We start from the raw sequence: 24,946 nt of genomic DNA, 5'->3' as shown, positions 1-24,946 counted from the left end.
ATAGGAGGTTTCGTGAGAAAATAATTGACTAAGTGTTGGCCAAAGTTTCTCATTGAGTATAGAGAACAATTATTCTTTTGTAGGTTGAGCTCAGTGATGGAGCTAGCAATTGTAATAGTTTCTCTATTCAACAGATTAATGCAAAGAGGCTTGAGGGATTTCTCCCAATTAGGTTCCTTAGAAATCACTGTGTATTTGTAGGTTTTCTTATTGCATGTCTATGAATGTTGTTCTAAATTGTGGTTTACATTCCGCAAATTGATAGAGTATAATTATATCTTTTTTTTTTTTTTAGTTTGAAATCTTGAGCAGTTGCAATTTCTATAAAATTTCTATAGTTAACACACGATTCATATCTATTAGGTCACTAATTGTTAAATTAGTTTCATTTCAAAGTTATTAGAGTAGCTCTGTTTTCGAATGGATAAACTATGTTGGTTTTCTTGTCTTAGAATATATTCATTTCAAAGTTCTATAGACTATAATTATAATAGAATCCATTTCAAAAGATTTTTAGAGTAACTATTCTTTTCTATTCAATTAGATTTTATTTATTTTCATTGTCTAATAGAATATATTTCCATTTCCTACCAAGTAGAATAGAATTTCAAATTTTTTTTAGTAGAATACATTTCAATTCCTTGAGCAATAACATAGTTTAGTTTGAAGCTTATTTACATTGAAGTTTGAAATGACCTTTTTAGACAGAACATGTGTGTATTCTTAATGAGATCTAGTCTAGATTTGATTTCCATTCATATTGAATTTTATATTCTCTAAATGAAAATAGATGACCTAGCATATATGGTGCATGTACACTTCACAATTTCATAAACCCTAGTTAATAATTTAATTAAGTAATTTAACCAACAATTAATTTTCTCAATATATCTTTTGGTGTATTAAAGGGAGCAAGGTGACATAAAGGTAACATTGATGGGTAGAAGTAATCATTTTGAGCATGGTTTATTGAGGTCTATAACCTTATCATTAGAGAATTAGAAGGGCCCTTAGGACCTCATGACATAGGGGCTAGGGGGGCTAGAGGAAAGGCAATGAGGGAAATTGATAGGGGAACCCACAATATTTGTGATAAGGGGATTAGGGGCCCCATTATCACAACCCATAAGCCCTTAATGCATAACCACTAATTTCCCTATTCCCTTAACCCCTAAGTCATAATCCCTTAACCCTTGCACTCATAACCCATAAACCATTAACCTCTTGATCCCTTAAACTCTAAATCACTAACCTCTAACTTAGAATCCCCAAACTACACTTAAAATTCATGAAAATGTAACCTTTGGTGGAAGTTTTGGAAACCCCCTCCCCCCCTCCTCGAATCCCAAAAATTCATTAAAATTAAACTTTTAAAGGCAGATGTTAAATGACCGCCTCCAAATGTTTAATTCTCAAAAATTTTGGGAGAGGGGGGTATTTTGGTGTATTGAATAGGCAAAGTAGATATAAGTGTAGCATCGATAGGTAGAAGTGAGAGGTTCAAGCATGATTTACTAAGATATATAATCCTAACATTAGAGAATGAGAAGGGGCCTTAGTACCTCATGGAATTGGGGTTAGGGGGCTTAGAGGGAACGAAACGAGATAAATTAATAGGGGAACCGTAAATAGTTGTGATAATGGAATTAAGGCCCCCCTTATAATAACCCATAATCCCTCAACTTATATCCACTAAATTCCCCATCCCCTTAACCCCAAAGCCATAATCCCTTAACCCATACACTCAAAACTCATAATTAACCCCTTGATGCCTTAAACCCTGCCAGTAACCCCTTAAAACCTAACCCCTAACATATAATCCATTAACCCCTTAAGCCCTAACCCCTTATCCTCTTAAGCCCTGGCCCTTAACCCTGAACCCACTCACACCTAAATCCCTTGACCGATAACCCCTTAGTGCTTAACCCATAACTCCTGAAGCCCTTAACAACTAAGCCATTAACCTATACCACTAAATCCCCTAGACCTCAACCCTCTAAGCCGTAGCCCTTTACCCTTTAACCTTAACCCCTGATTCCTAAATCTTTGGACCCATTAACTCCTAAAACCCCTAATCCTTTGTCCCAAACCATAGCTGCTGCAATACTAATATTCTTGGTCATATTTGGCTTTCCTATGCTAACTCCTCCAAGCACTACTATGGTTCAAGGAAAAGAGCCACAAGGTCCCCAGATATGATCTACATTTTATGGATAGTGACATTTCCCCTAAATATCCTCCACGTATTTGATTTAAAATGGAAATAATATGGCATTCTAATGTCCACAAATGCATCTAAGTTCATAGGAGTAAAGTATGGTTCATCTACATGCATGAACCAAATGTATCTCATGTTCCCTCAAAATAAAAAAGAGTATATAAGGATGTCCCTTTAGTTGTCCTCATCCTTTAACACTAGTCCATTCTCTTACCAAATTTATGGGTAACAATATCATACAAGTCTACAATATTTCTCAAATATTCTATCCACAACATTCAAAATCGCTTAGTTTTCTCCAATTCTATTTTAAACTGACACAAGCAATCATCAGCTACATGAATGGTGTAATCTTCAAGCTATCCATATCTAGGTTCATCCCCTTTTGACCCGCTATTTTGTACCTTCAATACAAATTTTACCAAGGTCATCTTCTAATTAGATCTCCCTTTTGCATCTAGTGAGAATACCACCTCATTCTTTAGGAATGGTTTGATTCTAAACATAATTACACTAATACTCTCAACATATGTGGGGTGAGAAGAGACATTAAGAGGAGGAAACACAGGTCAAGCTCAATCTTATTGCCAAACATATATAAAAAAATAAACAGTCTACACATGTAATTCCTACATTTTTGGATGGTTTTATATTAAATCCACCATTTGATTTCCCCACCTCCATGGTAGCTTTTCATTCAATTAATACTTCAATGATTTCTTTCAATTTTCCAAGTTCCTTGTCCTTTTTCTTTCAATTCCTGTTTTGTATCATGCAATTCTAGTTAATTGGGAAATCTCGAATAGTTGTGATAAGGGGATTAGGGTCTCCCCTATCACAACCCATAAACCCCAATGCATTTAATCATTTAGCCAAGGGAACCCAAGTGTGTATTTGTAGGGGCATTGGGACCAAATTTGGGGGTTCATAACATTAGGAAATGTTGAATGGTATGAAGAAAATGATGGGAGGGGTATCTTGTTGTGTATTGAATAGGGCAAGGAGAGTTCCAAGCATGGTTTAGTAAGATCTATAATCCTAGCATTAGAGGATGAGAATGCAACTTAGGACCTAATGTCATATGGTCTAATGGGCGTAGAGGGAAGAAAATAAAAGAAATTGACAGGGGAATCCCCAATAGTGGTGATAAGGGGATTAGGGGCCCCATTATCACAACCCATAAGCCCTTAACCCATAGCCATAAAATTCCCTATCCTTTTAAACCCCAAGCCATAATTTATTAACTTATACACTAATTTCTTAACCTGTCTCCACCCTCAATATTTACCACATATCCCACCTTTACCGGTCCATGGATTACTAGGCCCTTGGGAATTTTCCTAAGACCATCCCACTCAATTTAGAAACCATCTAGCAATCCAACTCAACCAAGTAAAATAACCCCATGACACCATTTTTATCCGAAAATGGTAAGATAAGGCTGAAAACCACTATCACACCTGGAAAAACCCATGCTAATGATATCAAGAGAATACACACATGCATGTATCGTGCATGCCAAGACTGGCAAGGAAATCATACATGCAACTCGATACTTGCAAGTATTCTCATTGTAGCCACTTGATCCAACTCTTTCATGATTTATCTTTGCTTCCCTTCACTTTCTTATCCTTCCTTTGCCTTCCTTTCTCCAAATCTAGAGTGCTCCAAGAATTCTCTAATTGTGCAAGAGTATGAGAGAATAGAGAGAATAGAGAGAGCTCCAAGCTAATAATGACAAAAGGTTGAACCAACAAAAGATGTGAATTGATCATCGTTTTTATTAATGAAGCCTCCATTTTCTTCAAATTTCCATTATTTTTCCTTCAATGTCCTCCTCACACACAATCTGCAACCTTTCACCTTCCTTTTATCCTAGTTTCCTTTATTTTTCATAAGTAAATTGTCAATTAATGTGTCTTGCCTTTTCAAAGCCTTTTCCATTGCCTTCGCCAATTTCCTTTAGCCACAATAAGCCAAATGAACACCCCTTAGGATTTTTTTCGCAACATTCAGCATGGAATACATGTCCCATGACCTTGGTCCTTGCCTTTATTAACTTTATTACATGGAATTTTAACCGAGGGTTGTTACAATCCTTCTCCTAACTCTTCTCCATTGGGAATGAAAAATTTAAGTTCAATTTTTTTTTACGTATCCCTTTGTAACCTTCACTTAACCTTTATAATATGTAAGTAAACATTTTTTCCCTTCAATCCTGTATTTTAAGGTAGTAATTACAATTGACCTTGCCAATAAACAAATTGTTGTAAGATTCCACAAAATAATAAGATAATATTAAACAAGAAAATAAACAAGCATAGAACTTACCTTTGTATTGAGTCACCAATTGGGTCATATATATTTTGTCCTAGAGTGAATGGAGTTTGTTTTGGCAAAGCCTCACTAGGACTCAAGGAACTCTACTAAAAAATAAATAGTTTGCATGAAGACAATCAAATCAAAAGATGAAGGGTTAAGCTACAAAAACAATGTTTCATTAATTACACATCCTACAAAAATACAATCATGTTCATATTGAACATATTTACCAATCAAATGAGAGCTATTACCTCAAAATGGGTACTCCAGCCCAAAAACCCTAAAAAAGCATGAAAAAAACTCGAAAATAAAAAGTGTTGATTCTACATCACCTTCTTTTCTTTAGAGTAAATTTTCAAGGTTTTTTAAATAACAATAAAAGCCATTTTCTTTGGTGCAAAAAGCACCTTGAAATCAAAAACTGTTGATGCCAAAATGTCGTATTTTTTTTTCAGGGTACATTTTCAACATTTTTTAATAGTGACGTTAAAAATAAAATATCATGACTCTGAAAAAAATCAATTTTCCAATGATTTTCAAGCATGACATGAAAGATAAAACATCATGTCTTTGAAAATCCTTAAACTTCCAATAATGTTTAAGTATGACATTAAATTTAAAATATCACTTCTTTGAAAAAAATTAAAATTCCAACAATTTTCAGGCACTGTGCTAAGAAAAAATACTTATAACTATTTTCAACCATAGCATTAAAGATAAAATATCACATCTTAGAAAAACATTAAAATCTTGAAAAATTTTCAACCATGGAATTAAAACAAAAGATTATGACTATAAAACAATCTTAAGTTTTCAAAATATTTCAAGCATGACATTATGGAAAAAATTTATGACTAAAAAAGCTTTAAAAATGAACACATGAAAGAAAGAATTATTATACCAAGAGTAATTTTTTTAAATGCTAAATGTATAGCTATCTTAAAATCTTAGCCTAAGACAACTTGATACATTGCAAAAAAATTTTAAAAATCAACTATCGAATTGACATGCAGTGTAGGCGAACTCAACCCATTGTAATGAAAACTTAAAGACCAACCATGAAATTGACACTGTGGGGGTAGACTCGATTCATTATAACGAAAACTTTAAAATCAACTATCAAATTGCACATAATGGTATCAGGTTTCTAGACAAGCATTGACATGGACCCTACAATTTTTTTTTATAAAAATAAATAAAAATGAAAGATACATAAGAAAACAAAAATTCAAATATTGAAAAAAAATAAAAACAATAAAAAAAACACAAAAGTACAAAAGAAAACAAAAATTCAAATATTGAAAAAAATAAAAACAATAAAAAAAGTGCACAAAAATATTTAAAAAATAATAACAAGTAATAAAACATAAAAGATGACAAAAAAATCAAATATAAAAAATCCATAGAAAGGACAAAAAAAACTATAAAATGTAAAAAAAATTGACCATACCATGTAAAATTAAAAAAAAAAAAAAGTAAAATAAAATATAAATAAATAAGTAAAGGGGAAAATATTTCAAAAATAGACATATTTTAAGAAAAAAATGTTAGAGATTAACGAAAAAACTAAAAAACAATTTTCCTTTTAAGTTAAGAAAAAAAAAAATATAAACCAAAGAAAAAAATAAAAATATAAGAAAAATAATATAAAACAGCATAATAATAATAATAAATAATAAAAAAAAAAAAAAAAAATTTCCCCGGCCACCTCGAGGCCCAACAGGGAAAGGGTGGCAAGGGGACAATTCATGATAAAAGATAAATCAAATATAAAAAAATATATAAGAAAGATTAAAAAACAAAAAAAATTCTTAAAAAAGTAAAAATAAACCAAAATTAACTTGTAAAAATAAAAAAATGAAAAAACACACAAATATATATATATATATATATATATATATATATATATATATATATATATATATATATATATATATATATATATATATATATATATATACTAAAAAAAACCATTTTTTTAAGTTAAAAAGAAAAGTAAAGAATATAAATCTCATTTAAAAAACAAAAATTGAATAATTACCAAAAAAAAAAAGTTAAAAGAAATTCAAAACAATTAAAATTAAAAAATATTTAAATTCACACACACACACACACACACATATATATATCCCACCACCGCCACACCTCCCTCTCTCCCTCCGCACCACCCCACCGCTGCCCTCCCTCCTTCACCCTACGCCTCCCTCCCTCCCCACCCAACCCCAAAAATAAAATAAAACAGTAAAATAATAATAATAATAATAATAATAAATTAAAAACTTCAAAAACAATTAAATTTCCCCGTCCACCTCGAGGCCCAGCCAACCGGGGGTGGAAAGGGGTGATTCATGACAAAAGATAAATGAAATATATAAAAAAAGAATAAGAGACACAAAAAATTCATAAAAATGTAAAAAAAAAAAACCAAAAATAACTTGTAAAATGAAAAATTTAAATTTAAAATAAAAAATAAAAATAAAAATATCAAAAAATAAAAAATATATATAATTTAAGAAAAAAATAAATAAATAAATAACCATTTTTTTAAGTTAAAAATAAAAGTAAAAAATAAAAATCTCATTTTTTTTTTGAATAATTACAAAGAAAAAAAGGTTAAAAAATTCGAAAGAGTTAAAAAAAATAAAAATAAAATTTGTATATATATATATATATATATATATATATATATATATATATATATATATATATATATATATATATATATCAATATCAAAATAATAATGAAAAAAAAACAAAAAACAAAAAAATCTTGCCACTCACCACACCTCCCTACCTCGACCCAACCCCATGTGCCACCCTCCCTCCCTCCCTCCCGCTCCCCCTCCCCCTTCCTCCCCACCTAGCCACAATCCCCCACGCTGCTCGCCCACTGCCTACCTCCCCTCCCCACCTCACCCCCTCTGCCACGCTCCCCGCTCCCCCTCTCCCTCCCCTACCCAGCCCACTCCTCCTTCACTCCTCCCGCACCCCCTCCTAACCACCCCACTCGTCTCCTAATCTGCCCTCCACTCCTGCCCGGGCCCCTGGCCAAAGGGCCGCAGTTCAAGGGCTCAGGCTAGAGGGGGCGGGGGGGGTGCAGAGTGGGAAGGGTAGTTGGGGGTAGGGAAGGCGTGGGTGAGCAGTGAGGGAAGGGGGGTTGGGTGGGGAGTGGTGGCGACACAGGGTGGATGGGGAGAGAGGGAGGGAGAGAGGGGAAGCAAGGTAGGGCGGGGTTCGGTGGAGAGGGGAAGGGATGGAGGACGATGGTGGGGTGAGGCAGAGGGTAGCGTGGTGGGTGGCAGGATTTTCTTTTTATTATTTTAATATTTTATTTTTAAGTGTTTTTTTTTAATGCTTTTGGAATTTTCAAGTTCTTTAATATTTTTTTCAAGTTATTTTTAGATTTTTATAATTTTAATTTAAAACAAAAAGAATTCCTAAATTTTAATTTATTTTGATTTTTAATTTCTAATTTTTTCTATATAAATTATTTAATTTAAAAATTTTGTAACTTTTTAATTTTTTTTCTTTTTTAATTGATTTTTATTTTTTTTATTTTTTTTGTTCTTAACCTTTTTTTTTGTAATTTTGTTTTTTTTCTTTTTTTAAATGAGGTTTATATTTTACATTTTTATTTTTAACTTAAAAGAATGGTCTTGGTTTTTTCTTTTTCTCTTTTAATTTATTTTTCCTTAAATTTTTTTTGAGAAAAAATCTTTTTCTTTTTTTTTTTGTTTTATCTTCGTTATTTTTTTCATTTTTACAAGTTAATTTTGATTTTTTTTACATTTTTATGGGTTTTTTTGTTTTTTTATATATATATTTTTTGTATTTGATTTTTTTTTTTTTTGTTTATTGTTGTTGTTGTTGTTGTTGATTTTTTTTTTTTTTTTTTTTTAACCAACATGAAAATCATCAACATTTAAAAAAAACTTATCCACACTTAATATATTAGAAAATTTAAAGTGTAAAAAATAAGCCCTCTAAATAAAAAGGGTCCATGCTTATCAACGATTTTCAAAATCAAGATGAAAATCAGTAACAAAAGAAAAAAATGATGACACTTGATACATAAAAAAGTTTAAAGTGTCAAAAATAAGCCCTCTAAAAAAATGTGTTGATGTTGCATCAACACTTTTCAAAATCAACATGAAAATCACTAACATTTAAAAACAATGTTCATACTTGATACATAAAAAAATTTAAAGTGCCAAAAATATGCTCCAAAAAAAAGGTGTATTCTGAATCACCATTTTTCAAAATTGTGTGATTTTTTCCCACTTCAGAAAAATGGGTACTAGGTAATTTTCTCATTTTATGGGTAACTATGTTATTGGAATTGTGCTTCTAAAATCCTAATATTCAAAGATGGCATACATAAAAAATTAGATAGTCTACACATGCAATTTTTATATTATCACCTAGTTTTGGATCAACTTTACAATTTTCTCTTCCTGCCTCCATGGAAACTTTCCATTCCATTAATTCTTCAATAGATACTTTTAATCTTCTAATTTCCTTATCTTTTTCTCTTAATTTCTCTTTTATATTATGAAATTTCTTCTTGTAAGAACACTATTTTTCTGAACAATTCAATTGGAGTGAATCCAAAGCCAACCCTACATACACAACCCCTTCCCTTAGGCCCAAAAACCATTGCAATGCATTATTCCCTTATTGCATATGTAGGAGACACTGAATCATTTTGTACCATTCCAATTTGTTTCTAGCAATGTCAACATTTCAAAAAATTCATGTAAGAAAATTCATTAACACTTAAAAGAAAACTATATAGACATACGAATAGGTTGGGAACATACTATTCTCTTTGCAATAAATGATGACGATGGAGTGTCATCCTTCTTTTTATGGCATTTCATCTAAACATCATCCTTAGCTAGAGGTTTTCCATTTTGATTACAACTTTGATTCTAGTCACAGAATAATACAATGGTCTAAATACCTATAATTGAAGTTGGTAATTGTGAATAAAAAATAGATTTGCTTACAAATTAGACGGTCATGTTCGACCCTAAAGTTACCTCTATAGCTAGAAGTGTGGGTCTCTTGTTCTAATTCATTATTTCTCTTATTTACTTTTTCCATCTCCTGCAATCAATAGAAAATGAATGCTTAGATTGGAGTTAATTGTATACAAGGATTCAAAATCAAATCTCATTTGATGATAACAAGTAAATTTTTCTTTCATTTTTACCTTGAATTTAGGTTCAGATTGTATTATAATGAATTCAATCCAATTGATTTTGATTTACTCTAATAGAAACATTTTCCATCCTCTCCTCATAAGTTTTTTTTTTCAAATAATATTTTTTATACAAATTATATCTATAATTTCTCAAGCATCAAGATATTTCTTTATGACACCATTACTCTGCTGACAAATATATTCAGTAGGTATGCTACAATAGATAAATAATGCATTATTAGATACAAATTATTATTTGAAATTAAACTTATCATACACATGCTCAACATGTATAATTGAAATTTAGAACAAAATTCCAATAATCATTTGGTTGATACTCACATTGATTTCAATCCATATGTCTTTCTTAAATTCTTCATGCACTTGTTTCCATTCCATGTCCTTGATGCCTATAATATCTTACAAGGACACCTAAAAAGGAGGTCAATCTATTTGAATTCAAAACAATAGGTTCCCCCGTCTCACTAAATTGAATTTCAAGCAATGCAGAGTCCTATGCAGTGTTTCCTAAGACATTTTATTGGTCCTCTACCCTTTGTTTTCATATTCATTGTAATATTGGCTTGGGTAGTTACATATGTCCCTTCCAAACCATGCTCTTGTTGTGGCGATTCTTGTTCCACACCATGATCATGTTGTGATGGTTCTTGCTCCAAACCATGATGTTGTTGTGATGGTTCCCACTGAGAATTTACTAGAAAATAAACAACAACTCTTAAGATAATGATAATATGGATTTATTAACAAAAACTCTTGAAGTACTTATACATGAAATATAATGTTGAGAAATGATCATACCTCCCATTGGCTCATGCACATTTTTCTCAAGAATATGTGCAGTAGAATTTTTGTCAACACTAAAGAAAGTAGATTCATGTTGTAATGGCCAAGTAAACTAAATGTGAGATGTTGCAACTTGTGCGATTGTCCCTCCTGTTGATGCTTGAATTAGCACCCTAGTTGTGCAAGGCTCACAAGGTCAAATTAGGGTTGTTGCCACTATCATCTTAACAATGAATCCTCTCAATTTGGATTACTTATTGAATCCTAGCAGTATCCCAAGGTGAAAATTTATGAGGCCTTTTATGTGACTAGCTCACTAGCATTGAAAACCATATTTACAGTGGATGGTTCAACATGATCTTTATGATCCCTATCCTTTTGAGTGAAACTTTTGTATTCATTATTTCTTTCATCACAACATATATAGTAGATATTGATGGTGTTCATGAGCCTGTTTCTAGTTCTCTTCTTTATGGGAAAAATTATTATCTTCAACGTCATTTTTCCCACCTTTGCAACTATCAATTTTAACTTATATCCCATCGGGGAAGTAACTTTCAATGATGAATGTCTACATAACGAGGACCTTATGATCCAATTTTTCTTGTCGTCAATGTAGTTCCCACACTACACATGCATTCAATAGTCTATCATAGCCAAACACTCTATGAAGGGTTTCAATATACCCAACCTATGACAACGAGATGCATTCTATTGATGGAAAATGTAAGCAGTGGAAGAATATATTCTTCCAAAGGAAATGGCTATCCACACCAATTCTAGGCATTTTCCTACTCTAGATAATCCTTGGGAGTTAGTGCCTATGGATTTATGTCATGTTTTCCCTCGACCAAGCATGGTGATGAATTTTTGTTGTTGTTGTTGTTGATGACTTCTTTGGGATGGGAATTCTAACATCCTGTAAGAAGTTTGTCACAACAAAATCCACTCATAACCTCCTATTTTAGCATATTTTGGTTCATTTTGGGTTTCCAAAGACTATATTTCTTGATAGGTATAGTAGGTTCCTCAATATTTTCTTGTTTAACCTTTGGTCCATGATGTACATCAAGGTTGACCGAATCCACTACCATCCATCCCTAGATTGATAAATGAAAAGAAGTAGTCAATAAAATTATTGTAGATGTCCTTAGAGTATACAATTGTTAGCATCCACATACACGTCTTGAAAGCCTTCCATATTTTCAACAGAAATTTGACATAACTCTTCATATTTCTATTGGCCACAAGCCTTTTTAGGTGTGCTTCAGGCCCTAACAATTGGCACAAATTGATGTAGCTATATTCATGGAATAAAACATGAAGATACCTCCCATACTTGGAAAGAGGAAATAAAAGCAACCAATTTTGAGGAATGTATCCAACAAATTCAACAATGAGTTCATGACATTTTGTAGATAGTTGCCAACTCCAAGTACAAGTAGATACACAATCCATTGGATTCCACATAAGTTTCAGGTTGGTGACAAGTTATGGTTGGAATTTCATATAGAGAAATTTACAAACTCCCATAAGAAGCTCATACCACTTTTATACGAGCCTTACACTTGCATCACCAAGGCTATGGGTGAGAATTCTTTTGAGGATAGTCATAGGATGATTTATATTAATTCAAAGGTATATGTTAGGATGCTTTATTCTTGATGGGTTGCATGTCTAGAAAGAGTCATTTAAGATAATGAAAAATATGATCGCACCATTACTGACATCTGCAATTGTGATATTCTACTTGAATGACATTAGGTAACTACACAAGAGATTTTAAGAATGACATTTTTAGGGTTTGTTTTATATTAAGGTATGTGGATAATTATTCTTTTTCCAAAAGAATTTACAAGTGAATGAATTTTTTAAATAGTACATCACTCTAGTATTATTTCTCTTACATACTCCTAGGTTATAATTCAATAGGTACTAAAACTCATGAAAATATTAGTTTTTTCTGTAAATAATTAAAACTCCCAATTGTGCTATTCTTAATATTCAAACTTGCACTATTGTTAAGAATACTTCCTCTAATTCTTAGTATTCCTCCATAAGTAAGTTGACTACTAGGTGGACTTGAACCATTATTAACAAGTTAGTGTAGTGTTACCTAGTCATATTTAAGAAGCATAAGGGATGAGGTTGGTACCAGGCCAACTTTTCTATTATCTAGTGCAATGCTCACTACTAGGTTCTCACCCCCACAAATAGTTAGGACACATCTGCTAGCCTTATGATATTGTTTCCCATTAGTTCATTTGATTCTTTCACATCCAAAATCTCATTCTACATTACATATAACCTGTCATTTTGTAATCATGTATCTCTCGTAACCCCACTCCAATGTGTTCATTAGACCTCATTGAGGTGCCTTGATTACTAGTCCATATTTAGATATATTTTATCATCAAACCTTTGTTCCACAACCATTCATTGGCCAACTCAACTTTCGCATTCAAATTCTCCAACTATCTCATCCTCGCTTCACTACTCCCTTCCTTTGTAATCTCCTTTTCTAACTCCTCATTTCCTTCTTCATGCTCTCACATCTAGTTCAACCACCATTGCTTAGTTATATCTACTTCCTCAAATCTTGTTCAACTCAATCTTTAGATTTTATATCCTCCATGGTCATTTGGTCCTTTGAGCTCTTATCTTTTCCAACCCCATTGTAACCCATTCCTTAATGAAGGGTTTTACACCACTACACTCAATGGGTTAATAGGAAACAAATTTTCCTTCACCAGCAACATTTTTATCCTTGTAGGGTTTGTGTTCACCAATCTCCCTCAAAACCCCTTTTGAAACTGGTCCTTAGTTTTTGAGCACAACTAGTACAATTCTACTACAAACAAGATATAATGTATCCTTCCATTGTTTGCCTCCCCCCCCCCCCCCAAAAGTCTATTGCTCGATTAAACAAGTGATCGGATTTCTCCAAAGTTATTGGATTTAAGATTCAACTTACTTGTCTTCTTGTCTCCTCAATGATGATGTGGGGCTTCATCAAGCATATGCAACCATTCACACAAACCGACTAGAAAACTCTATCCATAAAATTTCAAAGATGTCTTCATACATGAATGCCTCCTTGAATTTTTTCATTCTCAAACAAAGCAATGGGGATTCCTCACTGGAAAATATTTTGTTCTATTGTCAAAACAATCTTCCACTTATGGTTTAGCCAGTCATTTATTCATTTTTGTAAGGCCCCATAATCATGTTATGGTCCCAACAACATAACCATTTCTTGACTCTAATGTGAAAACTAGGGTCCACTCAAGTGTCCAACAAATAATGTACTAGTCTAGCATTGACATTATTATTTGCTAAAGCAAGGAAGGTCTCACTTGAGGACTGTTACCAAGGCGTTAGATAGGTGGGGAGATCTACATAGTGAAGTTATCATGTTTTGATGCAGTGATTTCAAGTAACCTTCCATATACATTCATTTAAAACTATGCAATCCAACAACGACCATAATTTGTCATCTAGCTATGCTATGAGATTAAATTAGATTGATGTAATTGATATTAATAACGGAGAGAGATTCAAGTATTAATATAAATGTAAAGAATAAAAACACAACATATATATAAATCATTGTGGATCTTATCAATCCAAAGTTGAATATAGCTTCTTAGACTGTGATTTAGACTCGGTTAGTTGTTAGGCTTAACAAGAAAAGCTTAGAAGTAGAAAGTGAGTTTTGGATTAGGATTTGATCTTTGATTATGACTAGGATCATCTTTGTGCTCATGATCAAGATTTTTTTACTAAATAAAATTTTCAACCTATGCCTCCAATTAAAAATTCAAAATAAATTTCTACCTCATTAATAATATTTGTGTAATAAATGACGACCATCAATTCATTTTTCAATCACATTTGTAAAATCCATTTTCAACATATTTTTTTTTAATCTTTTATAAATAATTTTGACCTAGATTTTGATGGGTGTTCTGACATATATTATATTGGATTTTTTGGACTAAATAATTTTCAACCTTATTATCAACCAAATTTGCGACCTGTATTTAAAATATGGGTGGATAATAAAGTCACATAATAGGTTGAGAAAACTTTTTGTAAGCAATTTCAAGGTGCATTTGAGGCATAAAAAAGGACTTATGGTTGTAGTTCTTGCTACATTCTCTTCTACTACTGATTAAGCATAAATATGAAGATGATCAAAATCAAGATCATGAAAGGCGAATTGGCTACGCTTGGTGAAGATATAGAGAGGTTTCAGATGAGCACAAAGGTTGGGCAACTAAGAAAGATTTCATCCATTGGTTATAATTTTTCATTGGTTGTTTTAGAGGCACATTTTAATCTTCCAAGTTATTCTTAGAACTCATTCAAAAAATTGGACTCTTTTTGCCTACACTAAAGGACATTGGAAGGGAAGAAAATCCCTAAGGCAATGTTGAGCACATTACAGGAAGACATTCCTTATGTCATGTAGGGAAGTGGAAGAGAGTGTCATTGATATTTGTGGGTTATATTATATGTGTGATTCTTTGGAATGAGTGGATTAGCAATTCCATGAGAGCAATGGGTTGGGCTGACTAAGTGGGAGCTTATATATTACATTGATCCTAGTGACCTCATAAACCAACTTGGGGATGGCATCTAAAATGGATGCCTAAGACTAGGAGGAAGATTTCTCATATGCAACTACTTTCCTTGGACCATTCTTAGTTAAAAAATGAGTGTCTATGGAATTTGATTGAATATTATTTATTGTAATAAATTTACATGGATTATGCATGTTATGCATGGTCAGGTTTAATTTAAACATAGAATCTTGGTTACTATGAAATATTAATGAATGCAAGTTTAATCCCATTGAATTTTATTACTACACCTTATGTGTGCATTTAAATGAATTACAAACCTCCCTAAGAAAACCATATTTGTGTTATAATTGTGAAATGGTCCCTCAAGGGCCAAAATTTTAATGGACTATAAGTGATTATCCATCCATGGTTGAAAATGCATGGGATGGATATGCCACATCACTTTTTTAACCCCTTAAAAGTTTTGACTTCTTACTAATGTCTAATCGCCACTTTAACTAGTGCAACCAATTTCTTAAGTAGGCTTACCATTTTGTTTATGAATTTATCTTACATGTTTGCATTCCATTCACCAGATCATAGAGTCATCTTCCAAATACACAAACAACATAAATATGACATATCCATAATCTTGAGTTTTCTTAGTCATTTAAGATCAAATATTAGATGAACTTGTATAATTTCATTGCAGCTCCATGGATAATTGAAATGATTCCTTTGAATTAAACATAATATTAGGTTTAGCTTCAAATAATACAATTACTTTTATCCAATTTATTCCATTGAAGCACAAACCTTTTTAATGCTAAGTGTCCCATCTATATTGTAAAAAAAGTAAAGGCGAGTTTCAAATTTAAGCTTTTATGATCCATATCTTGAATAATTGAATCATTTTCGGTAGAAATCACATTGGAAAAGTATGGTCGACGCGGTTCAAACCATCTTGTGTGGTTGTTCATCAAGACAAGGTGAAGAATCAGATCAAGGCAACAAGTTAAATAAGAGGACCAATCATTCTAGTGGCTAAAGGAAACGACTATGAGGCAACAACTATATTTGAATAGGTGAAGAGACAGGGAAGAAATAATCTAATTAAATTACTCTGTAAATACATTTATTAATTAATATTAAACTAAATAAACTTAATTATTATATATATATATATATATATATATATATATATATATATATATATATATATATATATATATATATATATATTATATATATATATATTTATATATATATATATATATATATATATATATATTAAAAAAGTAACTCTTGACTTGATCAAGAGTAAGGAGTACATAAATATAAATAAAAAGGATAGTTACAAACTCATAAAGATTATTAAAATATAGTAAAAAAGAAAAATAACTTCCTTAGTCAAAGGGGAAAACATTATAAAATATAAATTTATCAAACAAAGAATTACTTTAATTTAAATAACTATTGATATATTATTTTATTTTATTTATTTATTTATTTCTTTTATTAACTAATTATAAATTAATTAAAGAAAAGAAACTAATATTTTGGTTATAATTTAAATAAATATAAGTTAAAGGTTTAAAAATCTTATTTAGTCTTGACTTTTGACTTAACATAGAGAAAGAAATATATATATCAATAAATAAATAAATAAACAAACAAACTTTGTAAGAGGAAGCAAAATAAAATGAATAAAGAAAATACAACAAAGAGGGAGAAGGGAAACAAGGGAGGATTAATAAACCCCAGGGGGAGAGGTCAGAAGAAAATAGAAACAGGGGGATAGAACACGAAAACTGACACAAACCACAGGACCAAGAAGGAGAAAAAAATAAGAGGAGAGTACATGAATCCAATAACTACTAACTTTCCATCCGTCATCTCTATTAAGATTACTTGATCTCCTCTGAATTTCAATGGCTTCCCTAAACTTACGGTGATGAAAATGAGAAATATTTGCAATAACCTTAACTTCCTCAATGCATATATGATGTTTTGTCTTCTCTGCATGTTCTGTGAAACCTGAAGAGTGAGTTCTCTCGTGCTTAATATCGGTAGTGTGTTCCTTAATCCTCTAATTAGTAGACTGGCCTGTTTCACCAATGTATGACGTTCCACATGAACACGGGATAACATAAACACCTCTCATATCCATAGGGTTGACCGGGTCTTTAATAGATTTTAAGGAACTTCTGATGGTGTTGAGGGGTCTAAAGGTTGAGGGAACATTATGCTTATTCAAGATCCTCGAAATCTTGTATGTCTTCCCTTAAATGAAGGAGAGGTGAACTCCTGAATTAGAATCACTAAGGTCTTTCTTAATTCTAGGACCCTTGCTAGCTTTCAAGAAAGATTTAATACCTTGCTACCTATTATAACCATTATTAACAAAAACATTAAGGAGATTGGATTTATCTTTAGAAATGTGGTCTTCATCAAAAATCCTAATACCATGAGTAGCTAGCATGCTAAGAACACTTATATTCTGAGCAGGAAAATGATGGGACTTAGCATGAAGATACTGCTAGTGTGATTTTTCTTCCGAAATACTTGATGAGAGAAAGATCCATAATCTTTTCTTGAAATGAGGACATCAAGGAAAGGAAGGCAACCATTAACTTCATCCTCCATGGTAAACTTAATGGAGTTAGGCTGATTATTAAGATGATGAAAAAAGAGATCTAACTTATCGAGACCATACGACCATATGGCGCAGGTGTCATCCACAAATCATTTACAAAGCTTAGGTTTAAAAATAGTTGATTCCAAAGCTTTGGATTCAAAGTCTTCCATAAATAGGTTAGCCACAATAGGTTAAGTCAAAAGTCAAGAATAAATAAAAAATATAAACCTTTAACTTATCTTTATTTATTTATTTATTTAAATTATAACCAAAAGATTAGTTTATTTTCTTTAATTAATTTATAATTAGTTAATAAAATAAATTAATAAATAAAATAATATATCAATCGTTATTTAAATTAAAGTAATTCTTTGTTTGATAAATTTATATATTATAATATTTTCCTGCTTTGACTAGGGAAGTAATTTTTCTTATTTACTCTAATTCAATAATATTTATGAGTTTGTAACTATCCTTTATTTATTTATATTTATGTATTCCCTACTCTTGGTCAAGTCAAGGGTTACTTTTTTTAATTTTAATTTATATATATTTAAATATTAAAATAATAATAATAATAATAATTAAATTTAATTAGTTTAAGATTAATTAATAAATGTATTTATGGAGTAATTTCTTTAGATTATGTCTTTCCCATCTCTTCACCTAGTCAAATATAGTTGTTGCCACATAGTCATTTCCTTATAGCCATTAGAATGATTGGTCCACTTATTTAACCTGCTACCTTGATCTGATTCTTCATCTTGTCCTGTTGATGAACCACACAAGATGGTTCAAACGTGGTGACCATACTTTTCCAATGTGATTTCTACCAAAAATGATTCAATTATTCATTAAAGGGGAGTGTTGACGGTGTTAGACCTGCCAACAAAGGGGATCTCCCAAGTATGAAGTCAAAACTAGACCTCACACCATTTGGTGTAGGAGTCCCATCTAGTACGATGGCCCAATTGCCATTGTCTTAGAGGTTTGCCTTAGCTCTTGTTTTTCATCACATGAGAGTGTTATGCTTGTAACTTTAAAAGTGAAGTGAGTATGCCTGCTAAGTGCATAATGTAACTTGTGTCTAGGTTCTCTTACTGTAAAGGGAGAGAGTAAAGTGAGCCTCTAAATGAGAGGTAGTAGCACCACCCAGGTAGAGACACACGTGAACCAACAAAGGTCTATCCAGCATCCAACGGAGTAGTCCATAGCGGGTACGGAATTATTTAAAACCCAGGTGAAGGGGACAACACGTACACCACCAAGTAGAGTCGTCTACACAGATGTGATGGTTATTATAACCATAAAACAAAGATGGTCTGTCGAGTATCCCGTGGAGTAGTTCACAAGGATGTGACAATGGTGATAGCGAATACACAATTATGGTATGTCTAGTATCCCGTAGAGTAGTCCACAGGGATGAGACAGTGGTGATAAGAAATACAACACATCTTCAATAATGTATGCACTAAAATAGCCGAAGTACTTTAACTATCTTGGTACAAGTTAATAAAACGTGCATTAAAAATGTTTAAAGGATAGTCTTACAAACGGATGCAAAACATGCGTGAAACATGCTGGCCTTAACAAGATTTTGAATTAAGCAAAAATTCTAAGACACATATGTACACCATACATCACTAGTCGCGATAGTGGAATGTTGGATCCACTGCTGCTCACTCCTCGAAGAACAAACTACAGACTCTGAAGGCTATGTGGGAGAAACCAAGGTGAAAATTCCTTTGCTCATACAATGAGGGGGTATATATAGCCAAGGGTGATTCTTGACCCTTGTGCCTCTTAGACTTCCCTCATGACCGTTCAAATTCCTGTGAATTTTCAACTGACATGACTCTTCAACTTTAGTATGCATCCATTGGAATTTCACTTTACATTACATTTGATTACAACAAGTATGGCCCATAGTGATGTGGTCAAGACAACTCATGACACAACTCAATATGACACTGCTGACATGTATTGGCTCACTGTGGTGTCCATGTCAAGATGCTACGCTGTTGAGTGATGGATGTGGTCTCGGTGTGTTGTGTCTTAACCTCTGCCTGGATAAGTGTTGCGGGGTATTCGATGGTCTTGGTCTTGCTTGATGGTTCAGCGGATGTACTTCTTCCGGTTATTACTCGATGTTCTTTGTACGTTTGTCCAGCTGCAAGAAAGTCTTCTATCATGTGCTCCTTCTTCATCCCATTCGTCATCTCGCCATGTTCCATCATTATACGTGTTCCTGCAATTCACTCATGATGAGACAAAATCAAATTGAAGAATATCCTAGTCTAGCATGATGCATTGTTTTCCATGTTCAAGTCCAAGTTGTTGTAGCATTTTTTGGTTTTGGTAAGTTAGTAGCAATTAGTCAAAAAATGAAATTATATTTCAAAAAATGTTAAGATAGGATATGGACCAAAAGAATATTAAATAAAAAATTTAGGGATATTTTTGAATAATTCCATATAAAATAAAATGTTAGAATAGATTCCCTAAAAAATGGAGGCAAAAATAAAATGTTAGGTTAGAAAGAAAAGAAAAGAAAAAAAAAACAATAAACTCTTAAAGTGTTGCAAATCCAAATGCCACTACTCTTAGCCAATTTTATTTTTGCAAATGAAGGTTGTGTGTAGATTGTTTAAATGCCACACCTAGTTCATCTAATCCAATTATACAGTTTAATACTGATTGGATTTGACTTAGATTTTTGTCAATAGGTAGCAATAGGTAGCAAATAAAATTTGCTCGACAGTTTAATCTGAGCCTATGGAGGAAATAAGGGATAGAGGTAGATTAGTCATTAAAAGGAAATATTGAGTTGCTAGCCTAAATGCACTCTGATGAATAAATGAAAATATTAGGAGTATAAAGGGTAGGTAGACATATGAGAAATAATTGGAGCATGAAAGGATTTTATCCTAAGTTGTAACATTGGATAATTCTTACATGCAATGTTGCATTTTGAATTAATTATGGACTCTAACTACCAATGTATTTTGCAATATCCTAGCTTCAAACATTCATTTGCCATAACACCAAACTGTCACATCGGTCGAAATCATGACCCCACCATCATTTTCACCTCACATGTTAAATCCCTTCCACCTTACCTTTCATCCTGCATGCTCCCCCGAGATCTTGTGGCCCACATCCCTCCTCGGCCCTCATTTTTTGTCCGAACTTTATCGGCGGGAGAGGGGTCTGAAGTGGGCAGTTTCCAAAACTGCCACCTTAAACCACCTTAGCCTCATTTAATGCTTTCAGGACTTAAAATCCTGAAATGACTTACCACCTCAAGCTACTCCCGAATGAAGTTTACATGCAATTGTTTAAAACCGCTCCATGTCGCCATCCACGTCCGCTCCACGTCATTTCTCCACCCAATCAACTACCACCTATCTGTTTTTCATTCAATTCACCATCTCCAACAAATAATGTGCCAAAGACCCATTAATTAATCCCGTTGGATAATTAATGTAGATTTAACCGTATATTCAATAGCTCCGCTCCAATTTTTCCATTAAAAGTCCTGCTCCTCCATGAAAACAGTTACACAGTACATTTATGTGACCAAATTGATCACTCATAGTTTGTCTCCTTACAGCTCAAAGGCGATCTGACACTTAAGCAACTATTTTTTCTTGGTCAGAAGAAAGCCAACATCCAGATCCACTTGTCTATTTTTTAGTCATATTGTTTTTACTGTGAGCACCCTGTTTCAGACCAATTTTTCCATTTTTATCATTTTCATTCTGCAAATTCATTTGATAAAATCCCTCCTAAGGGAAAAGAAGTTGCACCCAAATCCTCTTTTACATCCACATGTTGACTTCCACCATACCCCCCTAGTAGACAGGGATTGTAAAATCATTAAGACTTCTTCTCAATTTAATTTATGTGAAATTTACTGCTGGATGGAAGTTCAATTAATTGATCAAATTGATGAAATAGGACTTTGGGACTCCCTCCTTCTCCACTACATCTTCCCTCAAATACACAAAGAACTTGAATTTTTTAGGAAATGCCATGAATCCTATGATCGCAGCCAAAGAGCAATCATTTCACCCACATGAGAAATCCTCTATTTAATCAACACTGAGTCCATTGAAAAGATATTGCAAGCCCCTACTACTACACCAACCCATCCTTTTTCCAATGAAAGCATAATAGAAGCCTATCAAAAACTAGATTTTACTAAAAGATCATAGACTCTTGAACTTTTCCTAGCCATTGATAGTCCTCTGCCTCAAATAAACCCTCCTTATGACTCATCCATGTTCCCTAATAGAACTAATCAAATCACCACTATTTTTTCATATCTGCTTGGTTATAACTCTGATCAATATGTTGATGATGCCATCCTAGGTTTCTTATCTATCTTTTCTATTGATTCCAAACCCACTATTATTTATAATTTCAACCAATTCCTAGCTAAATCCAGAGCAATTTGTCCAGTTTAACACTGAAGAAGCATTCAATTATGCTTTAGTACTTGTATACCTTTTCAGGGAGACAAATTTCCATTTACCTTACAGAAGCTAGATGAGGAAGGAAACTAGCAATCAATGATCTTTTGGACTAAAATGGGAATGAAGGAGAAAGAATAGTTTACCTATAAATAGTTCATATAATTGTTTATTCATCTAGTTATCAGCCTTATGAGCAACACTCCAGTACCAAGAATCAGTGATGAGATTGTCAAAGTATTGCAGCTAGTCGACCAAGCCACAACAAGAGATTGGTATCTTTACCAAAACTACACAGAATTCAAGGTTTATGGTTGTGAGCTTTGACCCTACAAACTTCCCAAGTACCTCCCCATCAGAATCTTTGCACTGGAATATATTAGGTAAAGGTTAAATGCATATGAAGTACACTTTTTGGCAGCAAAGAAGAAATCTCAATTCAAGCTCAAAGCTCAGGTTGGTCCATTGATCTGCAATACTAGGGCAATAGGAGAAGAAGCAGATAGGTTGATAAAGGAAATGAAGTTTGGTCTCAGTTTCACTTGGTCTTATGACCTAGTGGGAGTGATTCCTAAACTCAAGGTGGAAAACAAGTTTACAGCATATCACCACACAGCCAGGCCAGAAATAGAACAATACAAAAATCAGTTGGAGTGGATAGAGAACACCCTCCAAGAAGTTGAAGAGTAGGCAGTTTCCACTTCAAATGTGAAAACTCCACTTGCATAGGAAAAGATAGCTAAAAGAGCAAGGGAAGAACAATCATCCCCTACAACTAAAGCATCAAGCCAGGGCTTTAGGATTGTGCATAGGAAAAAGAGACCTAGGATCTTTGTGACTATTGGTGCAACACATGAGTCTCAGAAAACCACATTTGATGGACTTGGAGAGACTATGCTCTATACATAGTCTGGTGGATAGTCTACCCAGTCCCCAACTCATTCCACTACTTCTCATGAACAACAAGTAATTCAGACCAGTGGAAGCATTCAAAAGGACAAGGAGGAGGACATCTTTCATGTTTTTAGTGAGATCAAAAAGAAGAATGAAGAGTTGAAGTTGAACACCTACACACAGTTCTGGAAACATTCCTCTAGCTCTCAGGCCAAACTTCTTTCAGTCTTTGACTCTGAGAAGGGTAAAATGCAGATGGATTTTCTGCAGGCTCAGATTCCATAGCCTAGGACTGCTGCACATTATCAGAAGTAGACCTCTTTTGAATTTAATGTAAAGGATGTGCATCCAATTGATCAAATTGAGATGCACAAACAAACTGGACAGATGATTTCTTCTACTTTAACTCATACTTCCATGAGTTTGTCAAAATTGCAGGTTACCTTATCAAACACACAGTCACAGCTCAAGTTGGAGAAAGTCTCCTCATTGGCAAAGTACAAAAAGATCAAATATTTAGTAGGTTTGGTGCTGAAGATGGGATATGATCCCTCCAACATAAATGATGCAGAAGAACTTGTGAAGAAGAAAAATGTTGAGCTTTCAACATTAAGAAAGGAGCTCAAATTGCCAGCTTCTGAGGACCCAATGGCTAAAGAGATTGAAGAAACTGAAACTCAGAAGTCTGACATGATGAAGCTCATCATGGAACAAAATCTGAAAATAAAATAGATGGAAGATCAGAAGGAGAAATTGGTCAAGGAGAATGAGGAAGCTATCAAAAGAGCTCAAACTCCAATGGATATAGCACCCCTTGTAGCAATCCCTGTAACCGGGTTTTCTACTTCAGCCACAACATCAACTACAGGCACATCAAAAGGAGTTGAACAACTTGCTGAAGCTATTCAAAACATGTCTACTCAGATAAGAGAAATCAAGAAGTTGCAGAATGAACTCAAGGAGTTACAACATATGAAAACAGTTGCAGACACTTCACATGCAGCTGAGTTGCAGAGAGAAAAAGATCAGATTGAAACATTGTAGAGGGAACTCAAACAATCTTACATTACAAAAGAATTAGGTTTGGCAAGAGAAATTTTGTGGGAAGAAATCACTGAAGCAATTAAGGATATCTAGCCCTATATCAAGATAGTATTTGATCAAAAAGATCTCTTGGAGAAATCCCAGCAAGCTGTTGAAACTATTGCTAAACATCTTGAGGATATGCCAGAAATTGCTTCTGATATAGTCAAGTTCCTCTATTCTAAAGATAGCTATGAGCTTGAAGAATATGGGATAAATGACAGGACAACAACTATTTTGGAAGTAAATAAGATCATCACCAAGAAGAACCACATCCTTCAGTTGGAAGAAAAGTGCAGCAGTGTGAATACAATAGTTCAACGATTTTTCAGTAGGAATGAACCCTTAACTAGCAAGCGTTTTCCCTCTACGCTTGTAATTAATGTTAAATTAATGCCTACTGAGGATTATGTTCGAAATCTTATAGAGGTAGGCACCAATGCAGATTCAGTGTCAAACATAAGAGGTGCAGTAACACCAAGAGTGGTGCGAAATGCACTCAGGGACACCTTCTTCATTTTAGATGAGATTAGGCATATATTTCTAGTAAAACCCACTTTCACAAAGTATACAGAGATGGATGAAATTTACAGAAGGGTAACCAAAGTATCTACCCTGGATAAGAAGCACTGGGAAGTATTAACTGATTTACTTGACTAGAGGGTGATCAAACAACATTCAACCTTTACAGGAATAGTCATCACAAGTTCAACAATTTTCAATTTTTTCAGCAACAAT

The sequence above is a fragment of the Pinus tabuliformis genome, chromosome 9, assembly GCF_031772625.1.
Source record: "Pinus tabuliformis cultivar Carrire ecotype Pingquan chromosome 9, CPIR1, whole genome shotgun sequence".
Classification (NCBI taxonomy): Eukaryota; Viridiplantae; Streptophyta; class Pinopsida; order Pinales; family Pinaceae; genus Pinus; species Pinus tabuliformis.
The sequence above is the reverse complement of the archived record's forward strand: the minus strand, read 5'-3'. Positions refer to the sequence as shown.